The following is a 17,870-nucleotide window of genomic DNA, read 5'->3' as shown; positions in this document are numbered from 1 at the left end:
CATCGATATTCCTAATCCTTTAAAACATCAATTATGAGAAGTATTATTGAAAGCGGGTGTTTTGTTACATGATCCCACTTATTATTCTCCTCTTTTTATGATAAACCGTTCAGTTAAAAGCGCACATTATTAACATATACATGTAGGTCACAGCCAAGGTCACAAGTTTATTAATCTTGGTGTCATTTGTAAGAACTTGATTAGTAAAGAATGCATACCAAATATAAAGTCTCTGCCTATCATGATTCAAAAGTTATGGTGAAAGTTAAAAAAGCTACTTTTTAGCATACAGAACAAAGTCAAGGTCACAAGATCATTGACCTTGAATTTATCTAAATTAGATTAATTAGTGGAGTATGTATGCCAAATATTAAGTCTATATCTTTCTTCATTCAAAAGTTATAGCAGAAGTTAAAGTTTAGCATAAACTATGTTTAGCATATAGGTCACAGTCAAGGTCACAAGGTCATTGACCATGGAGTTATTTAAAAGAGCTTAATCAGTAGTGTTCATGTATACCAAATATGAAGTCTCTTTCATTCATGGTTCAAAAGTTACGACGATTGAAGGTTAAAGTTTGCAGACAAACAGACATAATTCATTGGAGCATACATTTTGTTTTATTTATCAATTTTTCATCCAGATTATTGCAGAATGTAATTTCCCAAAATAGACATAAACATACACTTCGGAATAATTACATTTTAAGTTTTGCGCAGAGAAGAGAGAAACTGTAATCACGTACGTTTTAGATTTGACATTTTGATTCAACACATGTTGATTTCGGATCGATGTTTCACAAAATTAACATAAACACTATCAACAACAAAGGACAAGGTGAGATAAGGACAGAAATTGGCCGATTTTTTCATATAAAGATCTCGGAGGATGTCTCACCTGGTATGTTTTTGCATTTCATCAGGTCTGTTACCATGGAATCTATTAATGAGGTTTCATTAGGAAAAAAAGTATCCTGGCACCATCCAATGCTCCAGATTGAAACACACTTTAGAAACAAGGACAGATAACGAACCATAGCTCACTGCAAAGGTACAACAAATAAAGATTTGGAATTTGGAAGACAAGGTTTAAAGACTGTGCCGCACAAAGAAGCTAAATATATCCTCAAAAAGCCTATGGAATCTATTCTTATAAATTAACAAATTTTGCGAATAAACTCCGTATCGGCTGTATAAGAGTTCTTACTTAAGGGACACCGACCCTCAGCTAGGAAGGACAACTCTTTAATTTATAATTTAATTCAAAAAGTCTTTAAATGAAGCTTGAAAATTAAATATTTTTATGCAACAATTTTCATTATAAGCCTCTCAATGTGCTTCAAGGTTCTTTGCAAAGCTCCATAAATCACTTCTGATTTCATATCATGTTAATAAACATTGGTTTCTAAAAATGCTTTTTCGGTATAAAAATTTCTATTTTTAATTAGACCTTTTTCAGAAGTTCAAAAAACCTTGAAGCACATTGAGAGGCATATAATGAAAATTGTTGCATGAAAAAATTTAATTTTCAAGCTTCATTTAAAGACTTTTTGAATTAAATTATAAATTAAAGAGTTGTCCTTCCTGACTGAGGGTCGGGGTCCCTTAAGCCTGTAGTAATACACTGGGTATAAGGTTATTATAACCGGTAGAAATACACAAGTCGGTACTTCGTTTAATATTTTATTAACGGTCCAAACTTGGTGTTTACTACACGATCGGTATATCGGCGTGGACAGTGCAAGGTCCAGTTTCCAACTGAAGATCATGTATTAAACAACCAATTTATAACAATGATGAGGTAAACAATTACAATAAAGAGTTACTCTAAGGAGAAGGATATAATTGACATAATTAAGATAATTGCATAATAATTAAACTTTAACTCAGGTCCAGGTGGCATCAAATGTCTAGCGGTCAAGGTGTATAATTATGTTAATAATTAGCACTATATCAAAGAATATAATTATCACTCAAAATCTGTTCATTTCACACAGTCACAATACCCCTTTGCTCCCCGAAACACGTCCTCGTGTTTCCAAGTTTGTCTATCGTTGTCAGGCATACTTCTGACAGAATGGGAAGTCCTTGGATACTGCTTCCTGGCTCCCCGGGGCGGTCCACTGTAGATGGCCTTCCTTGAGGAATGAAATTCTTTGTATTTCCGGAGTGAATTTATCTCCTCCTGTGTCTTTTTGGTGTCGTTCTGAAAGTCATCGATCACCTTTTTCGATTCCTCAAGGTCTTTTTGTACAGCAGAGAGTTTTTCCTGTAGTTCTTTGATAGTGTTGTCCTTTTCTAAGAACCGCGTTAGAGACGCTTGCCGCTCACGCAGCCATTTATTTTGGAAGTATTGGGCGTCGGATTTGTAAGAGGCTGCCTGGTCTCTGAACTTTTTGACTTGGGTCTCCAAAGTTTCACCATGAATTTCAATCACACTGACAGATGAGAACGGCATTTCACTCAAAATGTAATCTTCTTTACGATTTTTACGAAATTTGATGATTCTTTCTCTGTCTCTAATCCGCTTTCTTTTCGATTTCCTTTGCACAGTACATGTTTTCTCAGTCTGTGTTTCGACTGAGCGCGTCGGTATGGAGGAAACAGCACAGATGGTACGGGAGTTCCGTGTTTTACACACCCTAGCATAGTGTCCTCTTCTTCCACACTTGAAACAAGTTGATGTCAGTGCGTTGCAGACGGTCCATCCGTGTCTTAATCCGCAGCGTCCACACTGTTGCAAGGTGAAGCGCGGTTGGACTGGTCGCATCCACGCAGGAACAAATGGAAACATGTCCATGATTAGGGAATTCTGGTACGAAGAATGGCAAACTCGCTTAGCTGTATGAGAGTACTAGGATCTAACTACTACAAAGTATATGCAGTAGCCCTGGGTAAATTTACCCTTAGGATTCTCCACCAAATATAACCGGTAGAAATACACAAGTCGGTACTTCGTTTAATATTTTATTAACGGTCCAAACTTGGTGTTTACTACACGATCGGTATATCGGCGTGGACAGTGCAAGGTCCAGTTTCCAACTGAAGATCATGTATTAAACAACCAATTTATAACAATGATGAGGTAAACAATTACAATAAAGAGTTACTCTAAGGAGAAGGATATAATTGACATAATTAAGATAATTGCATAATAATTAAACTTTAACTCAGGTCCAGGTGGCATCAAATGTCTAGCGGTCAAGGTGTATAATTATGTTAATAATTAGCACTATATCAAAGAATATAATTATCACTCAAAATCTGTTCATTTCACACGGTCACATTATGTCAGTGAATTCTATTCAGATTTCAATCTCAAAGTACATGTAATTATCGTAAATTCAATTAAAATTGTTTTCTTTTTCGGTTAACAGCCTCGAAATAACATTAAAAAGAGTAAAGTGGTGTTTCTGGTTTGCGAGAAACAGCACACTTTTTTGTGCGCTATAAATATATTTTTTCAATGGTCGGCATAGTAGCTCTCCAGTCTGTCAATATTTTTTTCTGGACAGCTGCAGTTCTGCAGCTACAAAATGTGCAAACCCTTTCCGTTTATGTCCGATCTCACTCATTGTTGAGAGTTCTAGAAACTCAGATGATATCGAAGCCGACATCAAAAAGAAAATCGAGGTAAATATTTACCATAAACGGGCGTGGAAATAAATGTACATGTATTATCAATTTGTAACACAATGCATGAGTTTGTGAATATATCTGAGTAAGCTGTGTTTATGTTCTATAAATAAATGTCGATTAAAGGAAAATGAAAAATAAAGTTTCTAACAAGTAAAGATAAAATGTCAATGAGCACCCGTAGGTTATAATGTATAACAATGTACGACAGTAGCTTTTGTAACATGTAAAAAGAAAATGCCTTTAATGAAATTGGTCTTTGCAGAAGTTAAAAAATAATACATCATACATGCATAAGGGAGTGTATTTCTTATTATTATCTATTTCTGTTCCTCAGTAAACTAATCACGGGACTCGGATGAAGTACACTCATTTTGTTACGCTGTAAGCCTCTGTGATAAACTGTTAGAAGATTCTGATAGTATAGCAGAGTATAGCTGGTTTTTGGAATAGTCCTGTGAGCAGTAAAAAAAAATTGAATTTCCTCCGCGCTTGCGTTGCATTCAGCTAATGTTCCTCGAGTCCAGCTAGTTATCATTTTATCAAAATATGATATTTTTTTTAAAGTTGGAGAAAATTATGAATTTAATAGCAGAAAATGGCTGTTAATATCACATATCGGTATATACCCCGGATATAAGAAATACGTAGCGAAATATTGCATATTAACTACGAATTGTTTATTTTCATGTAATGTGGATTTAAAAATGTATGGAAATCGAACAATAAATTATTTCGTTAATTTATTTCATTATGATGTTTGAAGAACATTTAGAGTTATTCCCCTTAGACCGTATCAGAACGTTATGACTGGTCGCAGTGCCTATTATAGGAAAAATACGGTGTGATATGATGATTTCACTGGTTTTCTTTTCAATGTTTCCACAGTTTTGAAGTGATTTCTGTGTAAATTGGATTCATTTCTCGTAAATTGGGTTATTGTGCGAGGTAGATATATCAAACATGTAACATACGTGTACTACGTACTATTCACCCAGAGATTGAGGCGTGATAATCCTACAGTCAAATCACAAACAAGCTTAATCTCAAGGAATGTTCGGAGAAGGGAATATCCCTCCTTGTAACCCATCTGTAAGACGGAATTTAATTGTTGATTTTTACGATCGAGGAGGAGAACATAAATTCGCCCTTTAATGCGAGTACTCCTGTATGTTCAGAGCCGGACCAACAGACTTACTTTAGAAGGATCCGGAGATAACGAACAGTATTCGATCTAAAAGTCCATAAAACAATACAAAGTAAAAGCAGAGCAAACACGGGCCTCCAAAACATCAGAGGTGGGATCAGGTGCCACAGAGGAGTGAGTATCCCCTGCTGACCGCGGTCACACCCGCCGTGTTCTCCTTGTCATGATCAGGAAATAACGGAACAATCTGTCGTTAATTAATTCATTATATAATCAGGAATCCGGTGAATGTACCATAGTTCAGTCCCCGTTGTGAGCAGGGGAAACATATCTTATGCATGTATTACTTTTCATTTTTAGTAAACATCTACATGCATAAGTCACTGAATAATGCATCAGTAAATGTGTTCTTTTAAAATTAGTGAAACATTTGTAGAGGTAAGGATAATTTCAGTCACTGTGGTAATAATACGAACCCATTTCTAAGTACATATTGATATTATCTCATTCTTTTTTTATTTATTTTTTCTTACTCGTATCGGTTTGAGAGTTTGATTCAGCCTATGAAGTATGTTTTCAAGAAATACTACAAACTGTTGTCAGTATATTTTAAGATTTATTTATTATCATACCTCTATGGTAACTTTAAGAAATAGCATTTACTGAGTATAAACTATAAATAAGTAAAACTGATCTTCTTTTACTTTTACATTTAATGTTATAGGTCACGGAATATGGAAAGATCTGTAAATCTATATCTTAATATAGCCGCGGAGTTATTTAATTCATATACCAAACCAAGTAAAAAAAAGACCTTGCAACCCCCCCCCTAAAAAAAATCGTAAACACATCCCTCGAAAACACGGATCTGTGTAAAGTTGGCATAAAAAGTCATAAGTATGAAAAATTAGAAGTCAACGTTTATCCCCCAAAGATAAAGATTTGTTTTACGTTTTGGATTTTTTTTTACATTGTCAAAAAACTTGTACATGTGTGTACTTGGGTGCGCCCCACCCCTCCATAGTAAAAATTCCCGGATCCGCGCCTTTGCCCTTACATTTTTTTCATGAAAACCATTATTTATTTCCAACTGAACTTTTGAATGCTTAGATAAGCATACGTGTTCTATACCTATATTTCTAGAACTAATTCCGTATAATAATGAAATACTACGCATACAGCACGAACATGCATGATTATTCAGCTTTGAAAAATTCTTATAGCAAATACTGAAATCTCAGTCTTTCTCAGATATTATATGCAGAATTTCTCGGACATGATCAATCATCACAAAAGTCAAGAAAACGTTACAATGACAAAAATCCTTTAAATATTTTATTTCCAAATTTGACCATTTTGCACTGCTATTTTTCCTTAATTTACACATACATGTACTAGTATTTATTATAGGTAAATGGGACTTATAATTAATTGTTTTTGACTCAATTTTATGGCGATTAAATTATTTAAAAATAGTGGATGATGGACGTCTATTGTAAATGGTCACGATACGTACTATATAGTATTTTAAAACATCTGAAAGAAATATTAATTATTATACATATTATACGTCGGTTGATTGTGACAAAAAGGATTTAGAAATTAAAATCAGAAAAGGTCAAGATTACGAAATATGGCAAAATAAACACTATAGATTAGTCGTACCTTTGATAAAACTGACTCACTGAAGATTTGCTGGTAATCTTTCCGTCCGAATTTTGCAAACTCACACGTAAAATTACAATTTAAAAAAAATAGAAATAAAATTAATTTTTTCTTTTAAACAAATTAAACGTAACAAATGGGCAAACGTTAAACTCTTTAAATTTACCTCTTTCCCAGTAACTGTTAATAAGACTTATACTTGTAAAATAACAGTGAAAATAATCACGAGCGCTTCTAGGATATTTATTGTTTGTATCCTTGTAGATGAACTACCGATAGACGGATCCACTTGTAGTTCACAAAGGGAACTGAATTTATTATTAGTCTATAGTATTGTATAGTATCTATTCAATTGTAAGAATGACAAGATCATTTGAAATGCGTTTTTCCCAGAAGAAAGTAACGTGAAACAAAGATGTCATTTTTTCCACAACATTAGATCTTTCCATACGCGTGTGTGAATCTTTGCTTGAGAGTGGAGGGGAAAGGGGAAGAGACAGAGCGCTGGAACCCCCCTCCTCTTCAAAAATGGCTGGATCCGCCCCTAATGATTAGGTTGACTGGATTGTACTTATTTATTGTGAATATCTTGGTCAGGGATTCTGGTAAATTGGGGGGGGGGGGGCAGATGGTAATTTAGTGGCAACGCGTAAATTCTTCGAAAATTTTTATTTTTTCTCTTGAATACATATGTTTATAGCAAATAAAGTAACTGCATAATTATCATGAGCAAGGTGCATTACCCTACATTTTTTAATTTGTGGCATTAGAGTGCGGGGTCATGAGTACACTAAGTATTGGAGAAGACTTCTGTGCTGGACAGGGCTCTAGAATTTGTATTCAGCCGAAAAATGTATTAAAGCAGAAAATTAAAAAAAAAAAATCTCGAACAACCTCAATGCGGGTTGCCTACCTAATTTTATCAACACCCGTAGCAACACCCTGCCACCTCTGGAGTAAGTCCAAATTCCTTGAATACGCATGCTCGGCTTCACGGTCGGGGATTCTGGGAAAACTATGAAAACTACTATAGGTGGACTGTACGATAACAATTTCGTTGTATCATGTTGTAGCATGAAATAATTATGTTTATTTATTGTGTAGCTTACACTTTTAAGACTTCATTTTTGTTATACATGTACTCAGTGCAAATTTTAGCTCGAGAGTCATTATCTAATTGTTCTAAACAAAAACAAGGGAGGTTTTTTTTGTTTTACCCCTAAACACAACCCAAGATAGGATTTAATATTTCTGATTGGTCAATTCAGTCAATCTTACAAATTCCAGTAACAAGAATTTACACTAAAAATAACGTATTATCCATGACAAAAAACAAACAAATTCTTATGTGTAGGCTTATAACCAAATATTTCTTGACAAAGATGACCCAAATTTAGCTTCTTCACATCTGCACATTCTGAACTTTTACAACGCTTTCTACATTTGTAATTGTAAATGTAGCTCTCATCTTTATCCGTCCGAATTTTTTAAGCAGGGAGCTACACTTGTGCAGCTATAGGTTTGATGATGCATTGGATGTTGTCTCTCAAGTCTTCCTTATGACGTTTGGTGCCCCCTTCTTTTAGACTTTTTCCACGTCTAGACGTCTATACTCTGCAATGATAATCCGCTGAGATCTCGATATATATAGCGCATATCAACGACGTGCTAGAAAGCAATATATCTTGAAAACTTCGGTTGCCAATTTTTACGTTCCGAAAACACACAGTAAGCCTCTTAATGATTGGTTCGTGGTTAGCGCGCCTGGGACATTTTTCTTTATGCGCCCTCCAGCTATTGTTAAGCCTGTATTTGCATTCTTAAAAAATCTTCCTATATACATGTACATGTACAGTTTAAATATTTTCTATATTGTCATTATCTTTGCAACAATTTTTGTGAAAATATATTTTGTATCGAACATTTACATTTTACGAAATCCTTTCCAATTTTGAACATAGTCATACACTATGAAGGTCTACAGCATGATAATTATAAGAATTATCATGAAAGCATATGCACGAGTGCTGCAATCTGATTGGTTGAAACTTTAAATGCCTATATCTTTTAACACTACGGGATGAAATTTAAAATTTGAATAGGTATAATAGGTTCCTACATTATGGTATAATCAAAATTGAATACACGAACATGTATGCATGCATGCACGTGCGCGTGCGAAATACGCAAAATGACCAACAGTGACATGTATATTTTAAAGATTTTTTTATTGATCTTCACGAAATAAAGTTATGTTAATGGTTTAAACAACATTTCTTGATCATCTAGCATGTGCATGCACGTGTGTATAATACGTTAAATGACATAAAATTGATATCATTATAGCTTTATAATTCTTTGATGAAATCCATCGATTCTGGTCGTATTTTAAAAATGTCTGACAGGAATTAGATCCCATATTGTGTACCCTGGGACAAAAGAGAGGGACATCCCATACAAACTGACGACCTTCGTTTTCTGCCATCTACAAAGAATAATATTCTTTTAAAATAAGCTTCAATAGCATTTTCTTGACTATAAGCTTAAGTTGCTCTACATTCCTAGCCATCATAGCTCTACATTCCTAGTGGAGACCCTAAAGATCTGCGTTGACTTTGCTGGCACGGGACATTTTGAAGGATCAGCATTTGACTTCATTTCAAGAGATCCGAAAGATCATATAAGAGTATACTTATTTGCTAGGTGTGATGAAGGCAACAGGCTATATAAATATAGCAGAATACTCATTTTATGATGTAACAAATAAAAAAGAATATAACTTGAGCTTCCATAATTATATTGAAATCACGGGGAATACTAGAAGATCTAATTGTTCTTGTTGGTGAGGGAAAATACATGTATATTTGTTACCTACGCAAATTACATGGAAATAAGGCGATTATAAAATCGTGAATTTTTCGTTTGAATTATTATTTCTGTTACCATAGCTAATATGTACACAGAGGGGAAAAAAGCTTGACCTCCATGTAAGATCGACAAGAAAACATTGATGTAACAATCAATTGTCGCCCGGGAAATAAATAAAGTAAACAATGGAAATGAGTCTTGATCATCAAACCGCTTCGATATATGTGAAAAAGGCATGCGTCTAAATGATGGAGACGATGGATAGTCGAGAATATTTTGAAAACTTACAGTGGGATAAAAATTGAACAAAAACGGTGCCCTTTTAAACTTTTTCAATTCCTCAAGTAAATGTTGGCTGCATAACTGAAATATAAATTCAATCCAGACATGCATCACCTGTATTTCACTAAATAAGAATATAAAACACAAACAGTCTGCGTATAGTACGTTTTTATGCGATAAGTAAAATTCGATGTTCTAAAAAGGGACGTTTCGTTTGTTCGATAGTAAATGAGAAGCAACTTTATTTATTAAATACGAAAAACAATATATTTTTACAGATTCACTTTATGGAAGTAAATATATTATGTATCTCGTAATTTATGAAGAGAAAGAACATTCTGATTACCAATCATTTAATGTTTATAAAACCTTCAATTCTGAATACTTCTCTCACCTCAATCCCCATCATATAGCAACATTTAAACTTATATGTATAGAGCAGCCCGGTCCTCCGGGCTGCAATAAGCGTCAGATTCATTTCCACTGCGACGTTAAATAAAAGAAATAAGGGAAAATGCCTTTTCAAAAACACACACACACAGACAGAGATAAAGAGAGAGAGAGAGAGAGAGAGAGAGAAAGAAAGATATGTCACTGAGCTGCGCGTAGTCCGAAAAATCTGACGTTTTTCTGGCTTTTTTACGAAACTCGTTTGTCTGTTTGTCCGCCCCTCCCCCTCTAATAATCAAAATTAAAGTATTCCCATTATAATCCAGGGTAAATTTTACAGTTTATTTATTTATTTTTTTTTTTTACAGAATTGTAAAGCGTTCTTAGAATCTATTATAAATATATTAATACATGTACTTGCATTCAAATGTACTTTATATCACATGAACTGTAAGTGTGTGAAAGAAAGTACTGAGATTTAAAATCATATCTCAAGCCATGGTTCCTAGTCAACTGTTGCCTCTATAATAGAAGTTATTATTCTTACATTTTGGCCGTGGTTAGATAGTATTGTTCTAGAAAGAAAACGAAGTGTGTTTCATCTGAGCAACATTTTTAAAGTGTATTACTTTACCGTAGAAAAACATAAATACGGTACGTCCATAAAAAATTCAATAGATTGCTTTGCATAATCCTGCGATTCCTTCCTGCAGCGATCTTACCCCCTGAATAAAATATAATAGCAATTTAATAGATACAAATCATGAATATTATTTAACTGACAAAACTAAGATACTCTCTATAGCAATATTCTTCCTCATCTCCGTTCTACCAACGTTTTATAAATGTCAATTTTTGTAACGTTATTTGTAATTCAATGTACAGCATGGTATTGAATATAAATTTCATGTTTTGTTGAAATCGTAACAATTCTTAAGATGTCCTCTTCTCAAAATTCCAATTTCTGTTATACCATGGCAACAATTTTTATTGAAATAAAAGTACTAAAATAAAGAATTGTGTATGTAAGTGTTCTCTACATATGTACTAATTTTTATTGAAATCAATGAAAAACTGTAAGAGGGAAAACGATTTGAAAATTGCTTACTACAATCAGACAACTGTAATGACACAAGGTCTTACCATGCTTACGTATAGCTGACATGATTTGACTGTTAAACCCTCTCTTTCAAATAAAATTCACCAGCATATCTTTGAACTAATTGACGATATGATTTGTTTTATAAGTATCACTATATCCTCTATTATGGAAGTGTTATTTGTAAATTTGTTTGTATTTTTGGGAAATATAAAAGGAGAAAAACAAAAATTTTGGCAATTATGGGTCTTATTCGTTGCCATGGCAACCGCGGCGTACTTTTACTCTACGTAAATAAATGGTTTAGAGACCTTTACCTTTCAGAGAACATATAGATTGCTTTATGTAAATGTGACTAGAAAATGTCGAAATATCTGTTCAAAAGTTTTTAATCCATTTTGCTGTATAAACGATCTCTGGTAGTTGAAGGGTTAAGTTTAAATGGGATCCATACATAGTACGAGCAAATAAGAATATTGCCGAATATAATCAATGGTTGAATACAAACATTGACGAGGCAAGTCTTGGTCTTGATTTCAACAATCCTTCTAAGAACACTACAGTTGATCAGTCGAAGTCTTCTCAGGATCAGTCTCAGGATAAGTTTCAGGATCTGCAATACTCTTCCATTGAGGATCTGTTCGCATCTTCTCCTTCTTGTCAGACGTACAGGCCAGCCTAAAGAAGATACGTGGCAGGATGGGACACAATAACGACTTGTCATACTCTCATTTTGGGGCCCTGACCTACCTTCAATATGATGGCTATATGTCCTACAATGTATCCTTTTTCCGATTCTTTTCGCTGGAGATCCCTCGACACACTTACCCTACCATGAATCGCAACTTCTCTCCTGAAATGGCTTCCTTCCAGGCCAGAATTAAAAAAATATCTTTGTTTCCCCTAACCCGATCCTAAATTTTCAAGTTGGGTCGGTAGGTAGGTAAACAATTTTTTTTCTGACAGCAGCTTTGAAAATACATTCTAAAACTTAATGGAACATTACTTTTATAAATAAGAAAAGTACAAAAGACAGCGGTTTGTGAACAAAATGCTTAGTATCACACATAATTTATGCCGTTTAAAAGCAAAATTCATGATTATTAATTCAAAACTGTTATATATTCAGTTGGATTGTGAAATATCTTCACGCCATAGTACATTTATATAAATCGAATAAAAAGACAAGTTTCTCAAATACGCAAAGTCCGGACATCCGAGTATATTTTTTTTAAACCTTCCATCAGCCCCTATAGTGCTGTTTTTTGAGGGCCATGAGATTTGCAGTGGTTCTAGAGCATTTTGCTTTGGAGTTAAGATGCAAGTAGCTAATTTTAGGCCGCAGGTTTAAATCCCAATGAGAAACGTTGAATACGGTCTTTCAAAAGGAAACATACAACATATGTCCAATATCGTAGACGATGCTGGCTCAAAAAATATCCCACACTGAAAAAAGTGCCGAGTACGTCTAAATTTGGAACAATTGGGAAATGTTTAATTAAATGTCGTCCTAACAAATCTCGAAGAGATTAAAAGCAAAGAAACAACCAATCTTCAAGGGCCTCTCAGGAAGCTGAATCATGCTTTCAAAACCATTTGTAAAGAATATGTAAACAATATTAAACCGAATCACAAATGATAAAAATGCTATATACAATGTCATAGTCACGAAGTTTAACCCATACATGAAGGCATGAAGAAAGGACATCTGAATTACATTTATCGGAAGGAATATGCAGACATATTTACAACAACTCTTATGGTTCCATAATTACATATAGTAAACATAGGAACATAGATTAACTGGTTATTAGATCAAAACTCAAATATAAAATGAAATGAAATTGAATGTCAGATGTGTTCACTTGGTGGGCCCCTCATCTGTTCATGCGGTGGGCGTAACCATGTATTACGTAACTTAAGAGTTTCAAGAGTGAAGAATTGTAATTATTATACCTCTGTTTATTTTTTCTATATAAAAATAAGACGAACAAGCTAATTCAGAGAATTCGTGTCCCCCGCTTAGGGAAAAAGTCGACTCCCCCTGACTGAATTTGTAGAATTATTAAATGTATACATGTATACTGAAGCAAATAAAATACATGTATCTCAATATGCGTATAAAGATTTGATTGCTTATTCTTCATTATGTGTATAGAAGATTTTTTTATATGGAATTTTTATCACACTGTAATGATGATTTTATAACCTCATAAATTTTTCATTTCACATGCTGAATACTATCATTTATTAAAATAAAAAAAAAAAAAAAAAAAAAGGTTCGACCGAGATTCGATCCCGGGACTTCTCACACTTGAAGCGAGAGACATAACCACTAAACCACGGAATCAATTTACGCAGTGTGAAATATATGCAGACATGAAGTCACATACATGTATATATTCATGTTTTCATGTTCGGTATTCTCAAAATTTTACACAATCCATGGTGTTTGATTTATTTAGCCTTTATTAAACAGTTCTAATAGATGTAATAAAAACATAAAGTCCGCCGAGAACCTGTTTTATACGCAATAACTCTCCGCACGCCCCTGCGCTAAAAATAGCGACATGTAATACTATAAATACTAATAAAACAAACGGGGCGGGGCACTTTGAGAGGGGCGAGAGACGTCCTAGAGAGTTTTGATATAAAATTACATTGCGTGAGCTCAAAATCTTCTTGAAATATCGCTCGGAAATAATAGTATTTCACACAGACAGAATGTATAAATTTACGACCTTGAACTTTGACCTTTTGACCTCAAAATCAATAGGGGTCTTCATTAGGCCACAGGGAGTTGTTATATAAAATTTCATTGCAATAGCTCAAATGGTTTTAGAGATATCGTGTGGAAACGAAAGTGTTTTAACAGACAGAATTTGCTTATTTATGACCTTGACCTTTGACCTTTTGACCTCAAAATCAATAGGGGTCTTCTTTAGTCCACAGGGAGTTGCTATGCTAAATTTCATTGCAAAAGCTCAAAGGGTTCTCGAGATATTGTGTGGAAACGAAAGCGTTACAGACAGACAGAAAGACGGACGGACGGACAGACGGACGGACGGACGGACGGACAAACCCAAATTAATATCCCCCACTTTTCAAGCGGGGGACAATAAACATGCTATTTTTTCTAAACAGTCTCTACCGTGAAATAGTTTTGTGCTATTTGCCCATGGTGAATAGTCCTCAAACTATTCAACGGCAGCATTCGATTTCCCTCGCTTTTCATCTCTGAAAAACTTCTGATTTTTACATGGATTGTGACGCGTATATTTTATGACGTAACAAAAGTTAAGTCAGCACCGGTATAATATGGAATATCATAATTGTGTGTACCCTGGACTTCCAAAAGTTAACAAAAGTTAAGTCAGCGTCGGTATAATAAAACACCTATTTACTGACTATTCGGACAATAGCAAGTTTATCGTCCCCCTCGACAGCAAACTATTTCCCTCGGCTGCGCCTCGGGAAATAGTTTGCTGTCTTGGGGAACGATAAACTTGCTATTGTCCTCATAGCCAGTAAATAGGTGTATATTATCCAAAGGCATAAGATTGAGACGTCGCCATTGTTTTATGAACTAATTCTCTGTAAACACATCTGAGTGCCATTTTATTTCCGACAAATGCTTGAAAACCACAGTAGAACAATGTCGGCCGTTCTGATAAAAACTGATTTTGATGAAATTGTACATGTATTTTAAAAAATTTGTTAACAATAAAAATAATTTTTAAATCATCTTATTTAAAAAATATTTTCAGTCGGCGCGATTTAATCGAGTCTGTCGCGTTAGGGGAAACAAAGGTATTTTTTTTATTTTGGCCCCACTGGGCTATGCTCATACAGACTATTATTCATGACATGCTCACTATTATGTATAACACTGAAAAACTGAAACATTGTGCTGTAATGATTAATTTGTATGATTTTTTGGGTGAAAGGAAATGTCTTGGTTTTTTTATGTTGAGAAACATATTGATCACGATAAATGTATTGATTTATTAGAGATTGTATTTCCCGAAGAGATGGTTTGAAACAACTTCTTTCCTGAAACGGCTTCCGTCCACTGGGTTATGCTATACAGACTATTATTCATGACATGCTCACCTTTATGTATGACTCTGAAAAACTGAAACAGTGTGCTGTAATGATTAATTTGTATTATTTTTTGGGGGTGAAAGGAAATGTGTATTATCTGCTGCCGTGATAAACTAAAAATATATATGTATTCATATTTTTAGTCCACTATACGGCACACTAGTTTTTTTTTTTTTTTTTTTTTTTTCGTATCATGTTATTTTTCATGTAACTGGAAACATTATGTTTAAAATATGTTCAAAATGAATAAGCTAATAGATCAACAAATGAAAATGTAATGCCAGAGTCAAACTATGTATGTGAGGAAAAATATTCTTGTCTTTGTAAAATTCATTCATTCTGATGTGTTATTATAATCTAATTTTATTATCACAAAATTCTACATATTGATCTTGTTTATAAGCTGTAAAACACAAAAAGACCCGTATTTGAGGGTGACCTGGCACTAAATACTATAGTTACAGTGAGGTTGATATAGACTTCTTTCTTTTTTTTCACACAATCTCCACTGCAACAAGGGTCATACTTCTATTGGTGTTAAATGTATATTTTGTTATTATATATAAAAATGGTGCTAATTTGCTTTGAGATATTTATGTATATGTATGAAAATGAAGCGTCAATAATTATATATTAGCATAATGTGAAAAAATAATTCTGCTCAAATTCTTGAGATATATTACATAATACTATATCGATCCAGGGAGCTCCTGGCACCCCTGGTGAGGTAATCAGAGGGCTTCTGTGGAAGTTTTACCTCATGTTATATTGTATGTTATTGAATAAATGATTGAAAAGAAAAAAAAAGGTTTCAGCCGTTTCAAAGTGTGTGAGCCCTCCTGTACCTGTCAGAAATCGAGTGAATGACAAAGATGATTAAAAGTATATAATATAAATTTATTAAGTTGAAAAGTACAAAGTCAAACGCGCTCTTTATTCTTGCTCCGGCTTCTTGGAAGGGGTTGATAATATCTCGGAGATTCTTGTTTTATACTTAGTAGAAGGCTCAATAGAAGGTGAATGAGAAGGTGCAGAAGGTGTTGTATCACTGCTAAGGTATCTAATAAAGATACAAATAGTGTAGATAATATAAAAACTACAATGGAAGAAATAGATCTAGTGGAAGGTGTTGCAAGGTGATAGAAGGTGTTGAAATCTTTTTAGTTGCACCTTCCAGGGAAGGTGTAGGGATGCTGACTATATGATACAGAAGGTGATGATGGTTTCCTACTTCAACATTAAATTATCCTGAATGAACTCTATGTTGAAATATGCTAAGCTATTGGAGAAGGTGTAAAATATTCACCTTCTGAGCTGGCTGGTCTGGCCTAAGCAATAATTACTGCTGGCTCATTTTGCTGGGTTGACCGAAGTGATGATTTTTGGTCGGGATCGGCCTTATCTAATAATCACTTCATGAAGGAAGATGGCGTCTACGAATGAAAACATTGCAGAATTCTGCCTAGAGTTTACGACCGATACAGCTTATATAAAGTATTTAATGAAGCCTGAACCATCTTGAGTGAGTAACTAAAAGGTGCAGATTATGTTGATTGTGTCTATAAATCATGGTATCCGGTATTTAATGCTGAATCATCTCTCCGAAGTGACGATGTGCTGAGCACGTGTTGACATATTTATAGCTGTCTGTCAGCTGAGAAATAACGTGTAGTAATTCAATATAATACAAGTTGCTGATAGAAAAAGTTTATTAAAAGTTGTTTCTGCACTTCTAACAATTTGTAGATTTATCTAGGGGTTGTACTTCTTGCAGGATACTATAAATATTCAAACGTTGTTTACATTCACTGTAGTACAGTACCGCACAAAAGTAAATGTCAATACATATGACAAATATAAATCTCCCATATATCTCAGGAATAATTAGTAACTTTTATTTTTCCCATAAACATTAGCATCCAATATTTAAACAATGTCAACAATAGATAAATTAATAAGCCAATAAACAAATGCTACTGCTTATCGTTATGGTTTTATAATATATTTGTCTTTGACCATAATGCTGATAAGATAAGATAATAAGATTTGGATTAGAATTATCCTAATTCAATTCCACAATCAATTTTGTAGTCTTTGTAAAAATTTTAAGGCATTTGCTTAATTTTTGGCAGTTTCTCGAGCATTCAAAATGGGAAATTAAGTGGTAAACACAACACACAAAAAATGACAACGTATTTTAACGTTACGACGCACAGGAAAACAGTTCAGTTTTATTTCGATGTTGTAATGAGACTTGAAATGACCATAGGAGAAAAAAGATTATAAAAGTATCACCACATCTTAAGTATACAAATGAAATAGGAGTTCTTAGCGAAGTTTTTTTTTTTTTGATCGAGTCCTTGGGGAGTACAAAACATACGGACAAACTCCTAATGTAATAGCAAAAGACGCTGTCACAGTAGACCGCCGATATGAGATTTTCTATTAGTTGAATGATGGTGAGAATATTGTCCGTAACTTACTAATAAATCTTCAGAAGATCGCATGAGGGCAGTCTTCACAACAATTCTTATTCAGCTCATGCCCTTCAGGCATGTATACCGATAATTTTAACCCAGCCCATTGAAATTTGTACATGCCCTACTCAAAATTCATTCATATAGCAGATATGATTGTGCATCAAAAACATAAGGTTTTTTTATTAGCTATAACTAAGGAC

The sequence above is a fragment of the Saccostrea cucullata genome, unplaced genomic scaffold, assembly GCF_032062105.1.
Source record: "Saccostrea cucullata isolate Sc308-1 unplaced genomic scaffold, CSIRO_AGI_Scuc_v1 ctg1228, whole genome shotgun sequence".
NCBI lineage: Eukaryota > Metazoa > Mollusca > Bivalvia > Ostreida > Ostreidae > Saccostrea > Saccostrea cuccullata.
Note: the sequence above shows the minus strand (reverse complement) of the source record.